The sequence below is a fragment of the Gorilla gorilla genome, chromosome 20 (assembly GCF_029281585.2).
Source record: "Gorilla gorilla gorilla isolate KB3781 chromosome 20, NHGRI_mGorGor1-v2.1_pri, whole genome shotgun sequence".
Classification (NCBI taxonomy): domain Eukaryota; kingdom Metazoa; phylum Chordata; class Mammalia; order Primates; family Hominidae; genus Gorilla; species Gorilla gorilla.
The window spans coordinates 42362845-42381282 of NC_073244.2; positions in this window are offsets into that span (position 1 = coordinate 42362845).

Sequence of the window (18438 nt, forward strand, 5' to 3'; positions counted from 1 at the left end):
TGTTGTCAACAAATGCCTTAAAAAACAGTTTTCAAGAATGTTGTGCTGCCCACTTGATTTACACACCCAAAGTAACAGGCAAATCTTTTATGATGAAACAGAACAGTTTTCTGTTTAAATTATACACAAGTATATTAACTAGAAAGAGAAAATTAAAGGCTGATGGCTACAAGAAATAATGGAAAGTCTATAAAAATGTTTTATCTATCAACAAATTTGCCTGGAAAATATCAATGGTTGGCACCATCTCTCCGCTGAAACATGGGGAGGCCATCTTGGATGTGTTATGTCAATTCCATCAAGCATTTAATTCTGACGTCCTCCTTAATCAGCTTCAGTTATTTAAATTCAGCATATCGTGTTACTGTTCTACTACATCATTTTAATTGTGCCATGAACTACTTTATTATAGAATGCTAAAGTATTTCCCTGTGCCTCCTTCTTCCTCTGTCTGAACAATGCTGGCTGTAGAGAGACAGCCCATGGTGAAAGGAGGGAAATTGCTTTCTTTGAAAATATTTGTGTCAAGAATCTTGCATAGAGAGAGGGTAGTGGTTGTTTTAGCAAGAAATAATTCAAATCCCACAGCACATGTTTCTTAGTTTTCTTTCTTTGAACCAGGATTTTTATTTTTTATGAAATCTCCATTGAACAACTACAAATGTATCTGTAATACCAAGAGGTAATAGGCTAAGAGGAAAGAGACTTAGGAAAACACACGGCAAGGAAGAAAGAGTCAATGTGAGATGCAGATTTCACACTTTACCCTGGACTCACTGGTTAATAAGGATGTTTACGGCAGAAAAATCACAAATTGATGCAAATTTTTATCATATTCATGATTTAATAGCAATTTTATTTTTAAAAAAATCTACTCTACCAAAGTATCGGTCCTAAAAACGTAATCTTTGGTTTATTTTTCATAAGAGAATTGGCTTCAGAGAACCTATCACAATCTAAAATCATCTTGTCCATGTGTCTGTTTACTTGTTCATAATCTGCATCTCCTCCTAGGTCCAAGTGCATGAGCCCCGGTGCCTGACTGTCCCCTTCACAGCTGCACTCACAGTGCCGAGCACAAGCTCTAGCAGAGCACTGACGTTTCGCAAACATCCATGGAATGAATGTATTAATTCTGACTCAAAATACTTTTTTTCCTCCCCCTTTCTAGAGTCTTCTAAATTTTCTTTTTCCATGTCCATCAAAATGTGAATGGCTTAACCAGCTGTGGTCTAACTGTAAAATGTCTATTACTCAGTGATAAAAAATAAGCCACGAATACACACAATACCACGTATGAGTCTCAAAACAACGGGTTGAGCCATATAAGCCAGCTTCCAAAGAGTCTACGCTGTAGGATCTAATGCATATGGAGTTGCAGAGCAGGGAAGGCTAAGCTATGGTGAGAGAAATCAGAACAGAGCATGCTTGCTTCTGGAGAGAATCTCCCCAAAAAGAGGCATGAGGGAACACTCCGGGGTCATGGAAAAGTCATAGAGCTTGATCAGGCTGATGTTTGCATGAATGTTATGCATGAAACTATACACCTAAGAGCTGTGCATGCATCCTATGTTAATTATGTCTTAATTTTTAAAATCTTAGTAACACATTTTTTTTCTAGTTCATTGGCAATGGAAGGAGGAAACTCAGGATATGAATACAGTTGAGAGGCCCTGGAATTCCTGTTTCCATATCACTACCTCCCTCCACAGATTCAGGGAACAGTGCTACTAAGCAGCAGGGTTGACAGATGTTCTCGCAACTCCCCTCTGCCCTGATGCATTTTCCTACCTGGTTTCACCCAACCCCTGGGGGCTGTAACAGGTCTCTCTCATGCACAGGTGATGAAGGCAGGGGTTCCTTCATTGCAAGCACGCCGTCTTGGATGCAGGGAAGCACCCAGCTCTCTGCCAGAAGCTGTGAATAACACTCTTAACAGTCCATGCAAATGCTGTGGTCTATGTCTGCATGCCCAGCTGGTCTGCTGATCAATTTTTACTTCTCAAATTGGGTCAGTGAAAAAGGACAGCGCTTTCTGTTCCTGCGATCTAAATTCTCAATGTGATCTAAATTCTATTAACACTGGGGAACCTGAAAATTCCAAAGCAAGCCTTTAGCCTCACTGGGACCACCTTTCAGAAAGGCCCATTGACCTATTTTCTTTTTAAACTTTCCCTTTCTTTTAATTAAAAGGCCCAAATTTCCTGGATGTTAATCAAAGATTAGCTTGAGAATTAAAATGCTGTGCATCACTCAGAAAAAGAACCAAGTCGAATGGTGAACAACACTCCTCCCCTAATCAGTCCTGAACCACCTCGGAAGGACCTTCTATGCAATTTCCTCGTGTCTGTGAGAGGAACCAAGACAAGTGGGAAGGCCTCCTGCTATTGTGCTCTGGTGGGGAGATGAGCTGTGGATCTGGGGCAGCCTTTGGGGATTCTCTGTTGTCTTCCTGTAAGAACTGGATCTTCTCCTCTGACTGCACCTGAGAAGTCCTGATTTTCTCATCCTGACTTTTCTTCTCTTTTCCTTTACTCATGGGTAATGGGTCCATATTCGACCAAAGGGTCTAGGCATCGCAGCTGGCCTTGAGCTTCCTGGTCCACTGTTTTTGATTGGCTCCTGGGGTGCATTGGAGACCTGCAGGTGTCTGAACTGCCAAAGTGAGTCCTACACCTGGGACAAACGCTCTTGGTCTGTCCAGAGCTGTCCCTTCCACAAATCTGTGTCTCTTGTTGTCCCTCAGGTTCACCTAGGACAGCCTAGGTCATGTCTCAAGGATGTTGAATGGCAAACAACACAGCCCCCCCGGGCAGTGCATGCCTCTGAGAACCACTTTCATTGCATGCAATGTAGGGACATTATCAGGCAAGAGACGAGATGCTGCCTCCAGCCAGAGGCAGAGGATGTCAGGGACAGCATGTCCCGCAAGAGTGAAACTCAGGCTGCATCCTCAAGGGAGGGATAGTTTCAGGTGAAGGAGGATATTCTGGGCTCCGCAGGCAAAGGAATATTGTCTGATGAGAGAATAAGAGCTGTTTTCTGAAGAGCAGTTCTTCCCTGACATTCAGACATTCCCATGCTGGCTTCACGTGTGTTGCCATCTCATGTCCCCTCTGAGCACATATGGCCTCCCCAAAGCTTGCTGCAGTTGGGGCACACAAGAGGGACACACGGAAAGCTGTGGGCGGCACCAGCCACCATGCACATCAGGGAAGAGTGTCAGGCGGTTCCACTGCACGTCTCAGGTCTGCCCACTGCTCCCTGTCTCTGTGCCCCATCTGTAAATGGGGTCTGTGGGGTTGGACTCAGGGAGTTGTTGTGAAGGCTAATGAGGCCCATTGCACCCTGTCCCTTGACATGTTGTAAAGGCTGAATGCATGATAGCTATCATTAATCGTTTTCTAGGTTAGAATCAAAGGATAAGAATATTTGTCTTAAATAAAAAGCCACCAAAGGGTGACTTTTAAAGAACAAGAAACAAGCACTTTGGGAGGCTGAGACGGGTGGATCACTTGAGGTCAGGAGATCGAGACCAGGCTGAGCAACATGGTGAAACCTGGTCTCTAATAAAAATACAAAAAAAAAAAAATTAGCTGGGCGTGGTGGTGCACACCTGTGATCTCAGTTACTGGGGAGGCTGAGGCAGGAGAATGACTTGAACCTGGGAGGTGGAGGTTGCAGTGAGCCAAGATTACGTCATTGCACTGCAGCCTTGGCAACGAGAGCAAAACTCCATCTCAATAAATAAATAAATAATAATAATTATAATAAAAAATAAGAAACAACAAAAAGTCACAGAATCATATAACCAGGCCACTCCAGTCCCTGTTTTCTTTTCTGTTGCCCAGCCCTGTCCTCAGTCAGCTCTGCCTTATCCCGACCGCTGAGCCTTACCTGCCCTCTCTCAGAGTGCAGTGTCCTCTGCTGAGCCCGTTTCAGTCAAAGTCACCTTTAAAGAAGTTTGTGTTTTAAAATGGACCTGAGATCAATGCCCCAACTGCAATACTGTTTCCACCACAGTGTAGTTTAGTGCATGCTCCTCGGAGACCTCAGCTTTCACTGCTCCCCCGCTGCCATGTCACCAGGGGCGAGGTTGGCCTTCTGGAGTCTGCAGCTCTGTAAGTCCCTAACAGGGTGGGGCTTATTTAGCGATGGCATCAGGCTGCAATGTAGGCTGAAACACACCTACTACACACTGCGTGTGCAGAATGCTTTCACACGCATGAATTAGTATGCGGGCTCTCCTCTGCCCTGGAGATGAAGGGTTTTTTTTTAGGAATGTATCTCATTTTGCTTTATTAGGTAATAAATTCTTTAAGACTGGGGACTTGGTCGTATCCTTATGATCCCTCACAATACCTAAGTGTCCCTTGTGCATTTTAGATAGTCAATCTGTCAATATATATTTTATTTTATTGATTGATTGATGGATTGAGATGGAGTCTCACTCTGTCACCCAGGCTGGAGTGTGGTGGCGCAATTTCGGCTTACCGCAGCCTCTGCCTCCTGGGTTTAAGCAGTTCTCCTGCCTCAGCCTCCCAAGTAGCCGGGGCTACAGGTACGGGCTGCCATGCCCAGCTAATTTTTGTATTTTTAGTAAAGATGGTGTTTCACCATGTTGGCCAGGATGCTCTTGATCTCCTCACCTCCTAATCCGCTTGCCTCGGCGTTCCAAAGTGCTGGGATTACAGATGTGGGCCACCGTACCCAGCCTTATTTATTTTACTTTATTTTTCCATAAGTTACTGGGGTACAGGTGGTATTTGGTTACATGAGTAAGTTCTTTAATGGTGATTTGTGAGATTCTGGTGCACTCATCACCCGAGCAGTATACACTGCACCATATCTGTTGTCTTTTATCCCTCACCCCCTTCCCACTTTTCTTCCCAAGTCCCAAAGTCCATTGTGTCATCCTTACACCTTTATGGCCTCATAGCTTAGCTCCCACATATCAGTGAGAACATATGATGTTTGGTTTTCTATTCCTAAGTTACTTCACTTAGAGTATTAGTGGAAACAAAGTTATCTGTGTGACATTTTGTTTCACTGCTCATCCTCCTCCTCTCAATTAGACTGTACGTTCTGGGAGGTCAGGGATTGCATGGGCCTCAGTTCTTACCACATCTCTGACCCTGGCATAGTGCCCGGCATACAGCTAGTGATCAAGAAGTAGTAAACGGAAAAATAAATAGTCACATTCAATAGATATGAATATCCAGTCTTCTCTTGAGTCCGAAAACCAAGTGGAGCTTTCATGCCCCAGGGTGTTGACACCTCGCTGATTCCTGCCCTTGCAAGTCTCCCAGGAAAGCTAAGGTTCCCATTGCCCTGTGTCCATAAGTTGTCTTGTGTCTGTCTCTGCTATCACACTGGATACTGGAACTGTCTCCCATACTAGGCCCAGGGCTGCTGGGGGACAGGGGCTTTGTCTGCATGTCACCTGAGCCATACAGTGGTTGACACTAGCAGTGCCATACAGTGGGTGACACTAGCAGTTATCAATAAACACTTGTTTCAAAATTACGGCTGGGCGCGGTGGCTCACACCTGCAATCCCAGCACTTTGGGAGGTGGAGGCAGGCAGATCACTTGAGGTCAGGAGTTTGAGACCAGCCTGGCCAAAATGGCGAAACCCCATCTCTACTAAAAAGGCAAGAATTAGCCAGGCATGGTGGCACACACCTGTAATCCTCACTACTTGGGAGGCTGAGGCAGGAGATTCGGTAGAACCCAGGAGGTGGAGGTTGCAGTGAGCCAAGATTGCGCCACTGCACTCCAGCCTGTGCAACAGAGTAAGACTCTATCTCAAAAAAAAAAAAACAAAAACAAAAACAACAACAAAAAAAACAAATTAGTCTAATCCTGGTCACGGTGGCTCATGTCTGTAATCCCAGCACTTTAGGAGGTGGAGGCAGGAGGATATCTTGAGGCCAGGAGTTTGAGACCAGCCTGGGCAATATAGTGAGACCCTGTTTCTACAAAAAATGAAAAATAATAAATTAGCCAGGTATGGTGATATGAGCCTGTGCAGCTACTCAGGAGGCTGAGGTGGGAGGATCACTGGATCCCAGGTGGTCGAGGCTGCAGTGAGCTAGGATCAAGTCACTGCACTCCAGCCTCAGAGACAGAGCAAGACCCTGTCTCCAAAACAACAAAAACAGTCCATCTCATCTTTTTCCCTACCCACCCTGCTAACATTGTGGACCTGGAAATGGGCTTAAATTCTGATCTGCCATCAAGGTCACAAAGGACCTGAATTATGTTGGCCAGCCTTCCTCACTGCTGCCTTTAGAGAAGGCATCCAGGCATCCTTCATTCTAGGGGACTTCACACCATCAGCACTGTGGGAACACCCTCAGGAAAGGGGAGCAGAGGCCTCAAGGGGCTTTTTCTGCTCTGTCATTCCTCTGCTGTCGGATGGAGCTCGTTTCCAGCCTAGTCCACTCTAGGCCTCTCCTTGGACTACACAGAGAGACATCAAGATGAGAGCTGGCCCCAAATGGGGTTGAATGTTGTGTGTGCTTAACTTTTTGTGTAACTGGCCAACATGACATGTCTAACTATACAAATGGAAATTTTATGATGATAAGATCAGTAGTTACTGAGATATTTATGTGACAAGCTGACAGATATAAAACTACAAAGCTTGCTTTTATGCCTCCCATCTTTTCAGAGGAAAAATATAAATACTGAGATGATGGGTCACTTTGAGGAGAATTTATGATCTAAATTACCTAATACCTGGTGAACTTCTAATATGCATGATGAAGTCTGTCTGTGGTATTAAAAAGATAAACTTCATTTCCCAAGACTGTAGCAAATAAATTCATCCTGAAGAGGGATCCAAGTATCTCATCTTCTCCTACCTCAGGTAAAAACCCGAAAACCCTGCCCTGGAGGAAGGGATTTTCACCAGGTTGCATTGCACAAGCATCTTCCCAGCCTGGGTCAGGATGGCCTCACGTGGTCATCAAACATTAATCCATTCTTTGGAGAGAAATCTAAGTCCTGAAATAATTGTGTGTTGATAAAATATAGCAATAAAATACAACATTCCCTTGCCACTGCGGAGTGCACGTCAACCAAGAAAAACAGCAGAGGAAGCTGCGCGACACGTTGTGGGCACTGCGGCTGTGGCTGCTGCCAGATCTGTCCTTCAGTCCAGGTGACAATTGGCAATGCAACACCTACCTGCGCACCTGGGGTCAGCCTTCTCTCCATGCCTGGCTGCTGCCACTTTTCCTGCTCTGATGGGCATGGGAGTTGCCAGGCTGACACTGGTGGTGTCTGGGATAAGACCTTGGCAGCTGGACAACCTGAGCTTTCTTGTTGCCTCGGTGCCCCTTGTTACCACTTCTGAGGAGTGCAGCCAAGCCCCGGTGCCATGAGTGTACCTCTGTGCCAAGCCATGACCTGGCACTCTGCAAGCCTAACTTCCTTTCACACTCACAGGTGCTTTGCAAGCGGAGGCACCACTCATCATCCTCATCACCAGACAATAACGAGAGCCTGCGAGGAAGGTGAGGGAGCCCTGTGCTCTGCCCTGTCGGTGGTTGGGAAGGCTGAAGAAGCATCATGCTTTGAGTCATTAAATGTCACCTTCTCATGCTACTTACTCAAGATTGCACAGTCCTGATGGGGCTGGTGTTTAAAACCCAGTCTCCCTATATTCACAACCTCAAACCCTGGCTGTATGGGGAACAGGAATAGATTAGAGCTGGACGAGACAGCAAGTTTCTCTCTTCTTTTGTAGTTGCTCCTTTACAATAGTGTCTCTTCCAGGGAATCATGGAGTGTCAGAGCTGAGTGGGCTCATTGCTAGACAGAGACATGGAACTCCAGAGAAGAGGGGGGCTTCTCCTAGGCCACACAGCAAGATGGTCTGCAAGGGAGGCCGAAAGCCCAGCTCCCTTCAGACCCTAGACCAACTTTCCACTCTGCCTCCTCCTGTCTTCTTTGAATTTCATATTTCACTTCGTTAATGCCCTGCCTCTGCCCAGCGCGTTGTCATGGTTTGATTATTTTAGGGGTGTTTGCAGGGCACTAACCTTTCCCCTCAGTGTGTTTGTGAATTCATTGTGTAAGCCTGTGTGTGTGTGAGTGTGAGCTGCGTATCAAACCCAAATTAAACTCTTTTACTGTATTTTATCCTATCGATCTTCTGTGTACTCCTCAGCACCGTCTCATTTAAATAAAACTTCCATTTGTAACAATCCTATAAATAGAAAGTCTTATTGATCAGGGCCCCACCGGCAGGCTGCACTTTGGTTATCACTGAAGCCTGACCAGTTAATGCGAGGGCTACTATTTATTATGCAGCAAGACACAAGGCAAGGCCGTGCCATTTAGATCTCTAAACAGAAGCGTGCTCAGCTCCAGCAAGCAGATCCAATGGGGCTGTCCTTGGGATCACAATTTGCTCTTCATCCGCCATTTCCCAACCCCAGATGCTCAACGGGGTTGGCCTTGTTGGAGACACACTTGCCCCAGCCTGCATGGGAGAAGTCAGTTATTCACCACGGCAATGTAGATGTTAGTTCAGGAACATTACAAAAGCTGGGTTCTGGCCTCATGTGGCGGCTCATGCTTGCAATCTCAGCACTTTGGGAGGCCAAGGTGGGAGGATAGCTTGAGCTTAGGAGTTTGAGACCAGCATGGGCAATATGGTAAAGCACCATTTCTACAAAAACATACAAAAATTAGCCAGGCATGGTGGTACACCCCTGTAATCCCAGCTACCCAGGAGGCCAAGGTAGGAGGATCACTTGAGCCCAGGAGGCAGAGGTTGCAGTGAGCCTAGATCGTGCCACCACACTCCAGCCTGGACAACAGAGCAAAACCCTGTCAAAAAAAAAAAAAAAAAAAGCTGGGTTCTTCTCCACTTGGAGGTCATGCTGGGGAAATGTGAGTGGGCTTGTGGTCAACCAGAAATGTTAAACTAACCACATTGAAGTGTCAAGATTCTCAGCAGTACTAAATACTCACTATGAGCAGGACATGGTTACCTAGGAGTGGAATTTCTTTCTGTTGGAAGCTGTGCTTTAGAACATGCAGCTATTGCTTTGCTGAATAAGCCACTAACCATTGTTGTCATCATTCTGCCGGCCCTTTCTTAGAAATTGCCAATAACGCCAACCAGTGTTCCCAAAAGGTTTGCAATCAAACGGCTTCCCCCAAATCCGTGGAAGCCAGGCATAAGTGGAATACTGGGCTACTCATGGAAATAAGGTCACATTTATGCTACAAGTGGAGAAATTTGGCCCAAACCCCTTGCTTGCTCCCAGGGGCCCTGCTGCCTAGCCAGGCCGAAACTTCCTGCTGGGGCTTGCCTGTGTCTGAGGCTCCATGCTGGGTCTGCTGACGGATGGACCTGTGGATACTGAACACCATAGCCAACAACCTGAATGCTGGATGTGCTGGAAACTCACTTCCACCAGAATGCTGCAGAGACCCATCAGAGAAGCTGGTCTCTCATTCCAGACCCCAAAGCCTCCAGGACTGCTGGTTTCCTGTGCCCCATCTGCCAATATTGGATAGGGAGCCACCTTTCAAGTCCACACGGCACAGCAGGAGCTAGAGTGTAACGTTCCTTGGTTTTGTCTTTGGTCTTGTGGATCTCCCCTTGTGTCCTTAGCTGTCTGTCCCTATTTACAGCAAAGAGAAGGTGATCATGTTAAGGAGCCAGTCCAGTGTCCCCTGCCACTGGGCACTTATGTCTTCCATTAGATCTCTCCTCTGAACAGAATGGTTGACAGGTATCTCCGGACACACTAGGGTGAGGGCTTGTTTACTTGCTACGTGGCTTCAGGGCAACTGGGAAAAGACCTGCCATCAGACATGGGGGCCCTGACATGCCAGTATCAACAGGAAACATCCCTGGGCCATTGGTGTCACACAGTAGCCCAGGTTCACACACACACACAAACACACACACACACACAGCTATAAGCAAGAGTATCTCTTTCTGTGCACAGTGCAGTCTACTGCTAGATCAGAAAAAATAAGCACAAGGACACCTCTTTCCAAAGCATCAACACGGCCTACAGAAACTAAGCGGTCTGAACACTCAGCCTAAAACATCTGTTTCCTCGGGTTTATCCAGGAACAAAAGTTAGAACTTTCATGGGTACTTGTTCTATATCAGAGTAACTAACACGTTCATTCAGAGAGGTGTCCCAGGAAAGAGAAAATATGTATCAATGAAGTAATCGCATCTCCTTTGTAACTAGTTGAAGGCAAAAATAATGGTTTTTCCAGTTACTTCTGGGTCTGTGGAAGTTAAAAAATCACTCGGCCCAAGTTCCTGTGGGGACACTCGGCTTCCAAAGTGATCTCTAAACTCTCATTTATGGTCCTCTCTCATTACGCCAGATGCTGAACTTGCTCATCTGTTACACTGCAATCTGGGTCTTCATAAGGTTTTTTTTTACTGTTAAATTTTAATAAGTTGTGTTATAGGTAGGATAGAAACAATATCTTAGTGGCATTTAAAAGCAAATCTATTAAATTTGAGGGTAATGGCATTACATGGCTAGAAACATTATCATTTCAATCCTGTGGGGGAAAATGGCTACCATACGAGCGAAGGAAAATTCTGTACTTTGGAAAACACAATCCAAGTCTAATATCATTTGTGAGAAGGAAATTCTTTGCTCATTACCAGGGAGATTGTTTTTATCTTACCTAGAAATAAAGTTATTAAAGTTTGAGAACTGTAAAATGCTTAATGAGAAACTGCAGAATAAATTAGAGCAGCCAGGACCTGCGCTGGTATTTGCCGATGATAAACTTCAAATCTCGATTGTGAGATAGTGCCTTGGCTTACCCAGAGCCCCCCTTGTGAGTGTACAATGACTAAATGGTTAAACGGAGCAGTAAAATATTAAGTAGGTAACCACGGAAACCATGATGCTGTCCAGTGTGGGGACAGACCGGGGAGCATTTCCTGTTGGATTCAAGGGAGGCGTTGATATTCCAGCCAAAAGCCAGGGCAGCTTGACCCATCTTCTGGACTTGCTTCACTATCCTGCCCCTGTATAGACCCTGCATGCGATGAAGAGGAGAATGTTCTGGCAGGCACAGAAAGAGACGCAGCAGCTTGCACACGAGACAAGCAAAGAGAGGCACAAATGACTAGCTGCAGAATATTGCCACCTGCCAGGAGTGTCCACCGGGCCCCCCAAATCACACAGCTGAGGAGGTTCAATTGCAGCTCTGGGCATCTGCAAACTGTAACAAAAGTGCCAATATGATTAGCCAAGGAGAGGCTGGCTCTTTGCTTCTTTAGGGGAGGGGAGGTGGAATTGTTCACTAGTCTCCTCTGCACTGGGCCCAAGGACTGTTCCATCTGGTGTTAGCTCCTTGGGACCGTGAACTGTGTGGTCTACTTGTCACTGCACGTGATAGGTTACCTTCTACTAAATTGTCCCTTGTCCTCCTGGAGTCCCACTTTAAAGCACCTCCTGAACACTGCTGTAGATCACTGGTTAGACCAACCTGAAGAGCGTTTTAAAAAATATTCATGGCCAAGAGCCACACTGGGAGACTTCCATTTTATTAGTTTGGAGAGAAGATGGATATCCATGTGTTTTAAAGGCTCCTTGGCACAAGCCAAGGGCTCTGGCTGAGAACCATGAACTCTGACCAGTTGTTCACAATCTTTACTGCACATGGGGCTCACCTGGGGAGCTTTAAAACTACTGATGTGATGCACGAGTCCCACCCCCAGGAATGCTGCTATGATTGTTCTAGGGTGCGCAATCGGGACTGAGACCCATTCCTGCCTTGGAGGGTGGGCCCTGAGCCAGTCTCAACATTCAGGGAAGAAAGAACAGAGAGTGCCTCAGTGTCTCTGGGTAAAGTGCAGGGTGTTGCAATTGCAGAGAGGGGATGCTGGTTGGTTGCAAACAGGCACTTGGACCTGTGAGGTTTCCTCAGGGCTCTTGCAGACTCTTGGAGTGGTTTGCATGCACTTGGTAAGAGTATAAAAGCACCAAGGGGTCTTATAGATTCCCACCCGTGTTTCCCAAAGTCCCAGAGTAGAGAAAAGGAGTTACTGACTGCTTTCTGCACTTTCTGTGGGCACAGAAGCTGAGAGGGGCTGGAGTCCTAGTGGCGGATGAGTCCTAGTGGGGGATGGATGAGTGTTAAGGTTGGAAAGGTGTTTGAGGATCAGGAGTGAAGAACCTTGAATGTCAGGGTAGAGGGATCTGGCTCTTATTCTATAGGCAATGGTGCATCTTGGAAGGGTTTGGGGCACATCAGTTTGGGACATAGGGAGGGGAATGTGCTCAGAGCTGAGTTTAGGAAAATTAATTTGCAGGGATAGGACTTGAGGAAGACACTAGAACGAAGAGATGTTGACTAGAAGCAGTTATAACGGGTCAAGAAAGGGGTGATGTTTGTCATCCTTTCCTTAGAAAGACCAAGAACATACACTTGGTGTTGTTCAGGGTCTATGATCCCTCCCAGATCTCACTTGGTATGAAGGATGGAATTCTGTTCAGACAAAGGACTTGTTCAGGCCAAAGAGCCAAACTGGTCCACAGGTGTGTGAATCAGGCTGTTTGAGAAGGACTTTCTGAATGGTGTCTCTTATGTAACACTGGAAAACACACTTGCCAGCAGGTATTCCACTTCAAAAATACTAAATTCTGAGTCAGCCTGATACCTCCCCCGGGTGCATTTGAGCTCCAACTTAGAGATGGGCACTGCATTGGGTGACTCCAGTTCTCTTGCTACCCCCTCCTACTCCTTAACAGAAAGTGATATGGTTTGGATCTGCCTCCCAACCCAAATCTCATGTAGAATTGTAATACTCAGTGTTGGAGTTGGGGCCTGGTGGGAGGTGAGTGGCTCATGGGGGCAGCAGTTTCTCATGAATGGTTTAGCACCGCCTCCCCACCGCCCTTGGTACTGCACAGTGAGTAAGTTATCTCAAGATCTGGTTGATTTTTTTTTTTTTTTTTTTTGAGATGAAGTCTCACTCTGTCTCCCAGGCTGGAGTGCAGTGGCATGATCTTGGCTCACTGAAACCTCTGCCTCGTGGGTTCAAGCCAATTCTCCTGCCTCAGCCTCCCGAGTAGCTGGGACTACAGGCACGCGTCACCAAGCCTGGCTAATTTTTGTATATTTTTTAGTAGAGACGGGGTTTCATCATATTGGCCAGGCTGGTCTCGTACTCTTGACCTCATGATCCACCTGCCTTGGCCTCCCAAAGTGCTGGGATTACAGGTGTAAGCCAATGCACCTAGTCGATCTGGTTGTTTAAAAGTATGTAACACCCCTCACCCCTCTCTCTTCCTCTGGCTCCCACTATGTGAAATACCTCTCTCCCTTTTGCCTTCTGCCATGATTGTAAGCTCCCTGAGGCCCCTTGATGGGTGCTTCCATGCTTCCTGTACAGACTGAAGGACCATGAGCCTACTAAACCTCTTTTCTTATAAATTACACAGGGTTGGGTATTTCTTTATAGCAATGTGAGAATAGACTAATACAGGAGGCATCTTCCTCCTAGTATTTTGTGTCTTTCATCTTGTTCTCTCCATATATGGAGTGGTGTGGGGAAAACCCGCAACAAGGTAATGATGGGTGGAGAAGAAGGTGCCAAGAGAGGCTTCAGATCTCTTAGCCACTCAACCAACTCTGTCCACTGATGGCTGTGGATGAGCTGGGCCCTAGCAAGCTCAGGATCAGCCCAGGGAGACTTCCCTGCACCCCTCCCTCCACCAGGCAGAAAGTGTAGGCCCTCACCTTCCACCCCTGGCAACCCCTTATGTCCCCCTTCTGCTTACAAGCATGCAATTACTCACAACTCCAAGCCCAAGAGGGGGTTGGGGAGGGGAACAGCTCTACTTGCAAATTACTGAAGATTGATTTGCATCACTTTCCTTTAATTATGTAAGAATGTGTTCGAAATTATTAGGTAAAAATTTGATGTAACTCTTCTTCAATTAAACACAATGATGGAGGCAAAATCTCTATTCGTGTGCAAATTCTTTGGGAGAGCAACTTCTCCGCACAGCGGAATGTCTATTAGCTTTCTGCCAAAATAAAGGTCACCAGACAGGAGCCTTCCCCATCACACTCTTACTTCCTTGGACATGCAGTGTAATCAGGCAAGATGTGTCACACTCAGGAAACCAATGGTGCAATTATACTGAATATACCCAGTGCATTACAACCTGGTCCCCTGTTCCCTAAAGGTGCTCAGAATCTCATAGATCCTGGAGACTGGCATAAGAGAGGGGAGGACAGATGTTTAGTTCCAAGAGCTGGAGTTTATCCTTCCTATTGTCCTGATTTAAGGAAGAGGCAAATAATCCCAGTGCCTCTTGAACCACCCCAAGTACAAGAAGCTCACTGTGGGTGATGTAAGCTGCAAAGAACATTTAGAGGGAGAGGGAGAGAGAGAGAGAGAGAGAGAGAGAGAGAGAGAGAGAGAGAGAGAGACAGCCTCAGTCCACAAACTCAGAGTGCCAGAATGCAACCTTCTTCATTTTTCTGCAAAAACTTAATGCTTACTTTTAGTCTTCATTCTGTTGTGTGAAAAATTAATATCAGATTGTTTGCAGTTCTTGTCCAGGATTGGTGTTAAGTTTCAGAAATTTATTATGAACAGCTAAGTGGCTGACAGAAGGAGGAAGGGTTCAGTGCTTGGTCTTCAGTCCATGCTGGCATCCACCAAAAAGTGCATGGTTCTGCCTGATTCTTGGTTATTGATTTCAGCAGACCACAGCTTACAGCATCTCGCTTATCACAACAGAAAATAGGATCTGAGACATATTTGCAAATGGGTATTTCTAAGAGAAAAAAACAAACATACACACAACTTTGGGTACAAGACATCTTTGAACTCAGCTAGCCCAGCATCTATTATCCTTAATTCTGGTAAGATCACACTGATTTTCTTTTGGGAGACTAGCCCTTCTCAACTCTCAGTCTAGATTATTTGAGTGAAATTGACTCTCTGTCTTGGGTCTAGAAGGGGAGACGTGACTTAGCCAACTGGCCCTTTTTGGCACCCTAGAACTTCAGGATTGTCCACGGAGGGTCTGCCCCTGGAACTTGGCTAGAATGGCTTTGGAAGAAGCACTGTTTCCTGGGGAGATCACTAAACTGGAAGGCTCAAGCTGGGAATGGCTGGTGGCAATCTGCCACAGGCTGGAGACAACTTGCCTGAGAAAGAAAGCAATGTGGAAGACTACAGAGCTGCGAGATGGAAAGAGACGGGGTTCTCACGGCATTGTTGAAGCCATCCATACCTAAACACTTTTCAGTTACTTGAATTGGTAATTTCCCTTCTCTGTTCAGGCTAGTTTGAGCTGGGCTTCTGTTGCATGTAACCAGAAAAAATATAAGTAGAACACTACAAATCTAAAACTGAAAATCATTCCAGCTCAAGAATTACTTACAGGCAGGATAGATCCAGGTATGGAGGGGCCTGAAACTGGTCCAATTTTAAGAAAAATAATACAACTTTAAAAATACAAAAACAGGCACAGAGCCTGGGAAGGGGCGCATGCAAATGAGACCCATGGAATTTAAGCTCCTTTAGCTTCATTGCAATTGGGAGGCCTGGGTACTTGTCTCCATTTCCCCGAAAAGCCTTTGACAAAATCACTTCATCTCTTAAAGTCTCCATCTCACCATTGAGAGCAAGATGGTTGATCTCAGTTAAATTTCATCCAGCTCGAAAAACACCATGTCTCTACAATCTTTGCTGAGGAAATGACATTGCTTAAAATTAGATTTTTTTGATACTTGCTTGAATAAAAGTTTCTTTGTCTGTCCAGGACCTGCCTGGGTGTTCTGATGCTCGGAACCTCTACATCCTTCTTCCATGCCTCCTACCTGAGGGCCGCTCTACTGGGCCAGTGAATTCACGACAGCTGTTCATTTCTGCCATCTTGGTAAGCATAAGGCCAACCAGGAAAGGAAGGCAGATCTTGAAAGAATAATACCAAGCTATTGTACTCTCTTAGGAAGTGTTTCTTCCTCAGCTGTCTGGGCAGAGAAGCTTTCTTAAAGAATGTTTTCATACAAAATTTCTAAAATGCTGAAAATACAATAAGATTAACGGCCCCTGGAGGCTATGGCTTAAATATTTTATCTTCTTAGATATCAGTTACACTGCACTTTCCTCCAAGGATCTAAAGTCTTTTAAATATAGCATCTAATTAATCCTCCTGTCATCTCTGGATGGAACAGCATCATTACCCCGATTTCACAGGTGAGGACACAGAAGCTATGGGAGGGGTGTCCACAGGCAGAGGCGGCCTGATTCCTATCAGTAGAGACCTTGGCCACAGCACTGGTGACTGACCCAAGAGGGACATCATCAGGAAAAGTCCATTCAGAAGATGACACTCCCGCCCTACACTGCAGAGCTTATAGACTACAGCCAGCAGTCAAGAAAATGGTACCATAGGAGGCTGGGGGACATCTCTGCCTCCCATACACAGACAAGGCCTCAGAGAGAGAGTGACTCACCTCACCAAGAAGTGACAGATTCATGATCCTGATGACTGCATGGCCAATGAATTACACAGTCATTGCGTCTTCACAAACAGAAACAACCACTTTATTAATACAGTTGTTGGATCAAAATGGTGTTTTTTGGCCGGGCACGGTGGCCCACGCCTGTAATCCCAGCACTTTGGGAGGTTGAGGTGGGCGGATCACGAGGTCAGGAGATCAAGACCATCCTGGCTAACACAGTGAAAACCCGTCTCTACTAAAAATACAAAAAAAATTAGCCGGGCGTGGTGGCGGGCGCCTGGAGTCCCAGTGACTCAGGAGGCTGAGGCAGAAGAACGGCGTGAACCCAGGAGGCGGAGCTTGCAGTGAGCCGAGATCGCGCCACTGCACTCCAGCCTGGGCGACAGAGCGAGACTCCGTCTCAAAAAAAAAAAAAAAAAAAAGATTTTTTTTCTCCCCAAATAACCAGATAACCGCACAGATTGTCATTTGCTTCCATTCACCTGACACCTGCCATGTGTATCAGACATATTGGCCATGCATGACCTCTGTTTCCCAGCCCTGAAATGTACCTGCTGCTACTCTCATTCAGAGAGGCAGGAGACAGCTTAAACAAGCTTATCAAATTGGTTCCAGCAAGAGAACTAGTGGACAACAGGGCCAGGATTCCTTCCACAACTGCTTTCTGCCTGCCCTGTTTCCTTTTTTAAACCATTTTTATTGTTTAGATCCAGTGTTCAGCAATGTGGCCCATCACTGCTGGTGAATTCTACTGGATAACACAGCAGACGGAAGCTCCAAAAAGAGACGCTTCCACGGATTATAACCATGTCACCATAGTCACCACCACTGCCACTGCTTATAGGAGGTCAGGTGCGGGGTCTTGAGAAGGAGGAGTTGAAACTCAAAAATCACCCAAAGGCTGTCTCAAAGAAAGGCATTTTTCTCATTGTCAAAACTCGAAATTACTCACTCTTAAATGCTTTTCCTGCCTCCTTTTCGAATCTAAAGCATCAACTACATAGGGAAAGTCAGGCTGCTTTCCAAGCATCAAAGCCAAAAGAGTCTCACTTTTGGCAAAGGTAACAGGGTTTAAAAGAGAAAGAGAGATAGAACCAGGGAGAGAGAGGAACCAGGGAGAGAGGAGGCTGACAGTGGAAGAAAAGGAAAGAGAGGGAGGGGAGAGAGAGGAGAGGGAAAGGAGAGAGAAGAGAGAGAGAAAATAAAAGAGAGACAGAAAGAGGGAGAGGAGAGAGGAAGAGTGAGAGGAGAGAGAAGAAAAGAGAGACAAAGGGAAAGGAGAGAGAGGGGGGGGAAAGGAGAGAGAGGAGAGAGAGATAAAAAGGAGAGAAAGAGGGAGAGGAGAGAGGAAGGGGAGAGATGAAGAGAAGAGAGAAAAAGTGAGAGGAGCGAGAGAAGAAAAGAGAGAAAGGGAGAGGAAGAGGAGAGAAAAAAGAGAGGAGAGAAAGAAAAGGAGGGAAAAGAGAGAGAGAAGAGAGGAAGAGAGAGAGAGAAAGAGCAAGAGGGGAGAGAAGAAAAGAGGGAGAAGAGAGAAAAAAGAGGGAGAGAAAAGATGGAGATATAAAAAGAGAGCAGAGAGAGAGCATGAACATGAATGAGTCTATGTCACTGTGACAGCAACAACAAAGGAAAGAAGGAAGGAAGGAAGGAAGGAAAGAAAAGACATGTAGCCATGGAAGATGAAATAGAAAGAGAGAGGAAAATGTGGAAAGAGGTGGAGAAGAGAAAGAAAAAAGAAAAGAAGAAGCTGCTGGAGAAACCCCAGCCTTGAGACGGGAGCCTCTGACCCACGTTGTAAAATGACAAGGATTGAGTGAGCGGTTTTTAATACAGATAATATTGTCCGTGTAGTCTATAAATATAAAATTAAATGCTGACCTCTCTGGTCCATGTCAAAAGTCCAAGCCAGTGTCAGCACATATTGTTTTTATTTGTT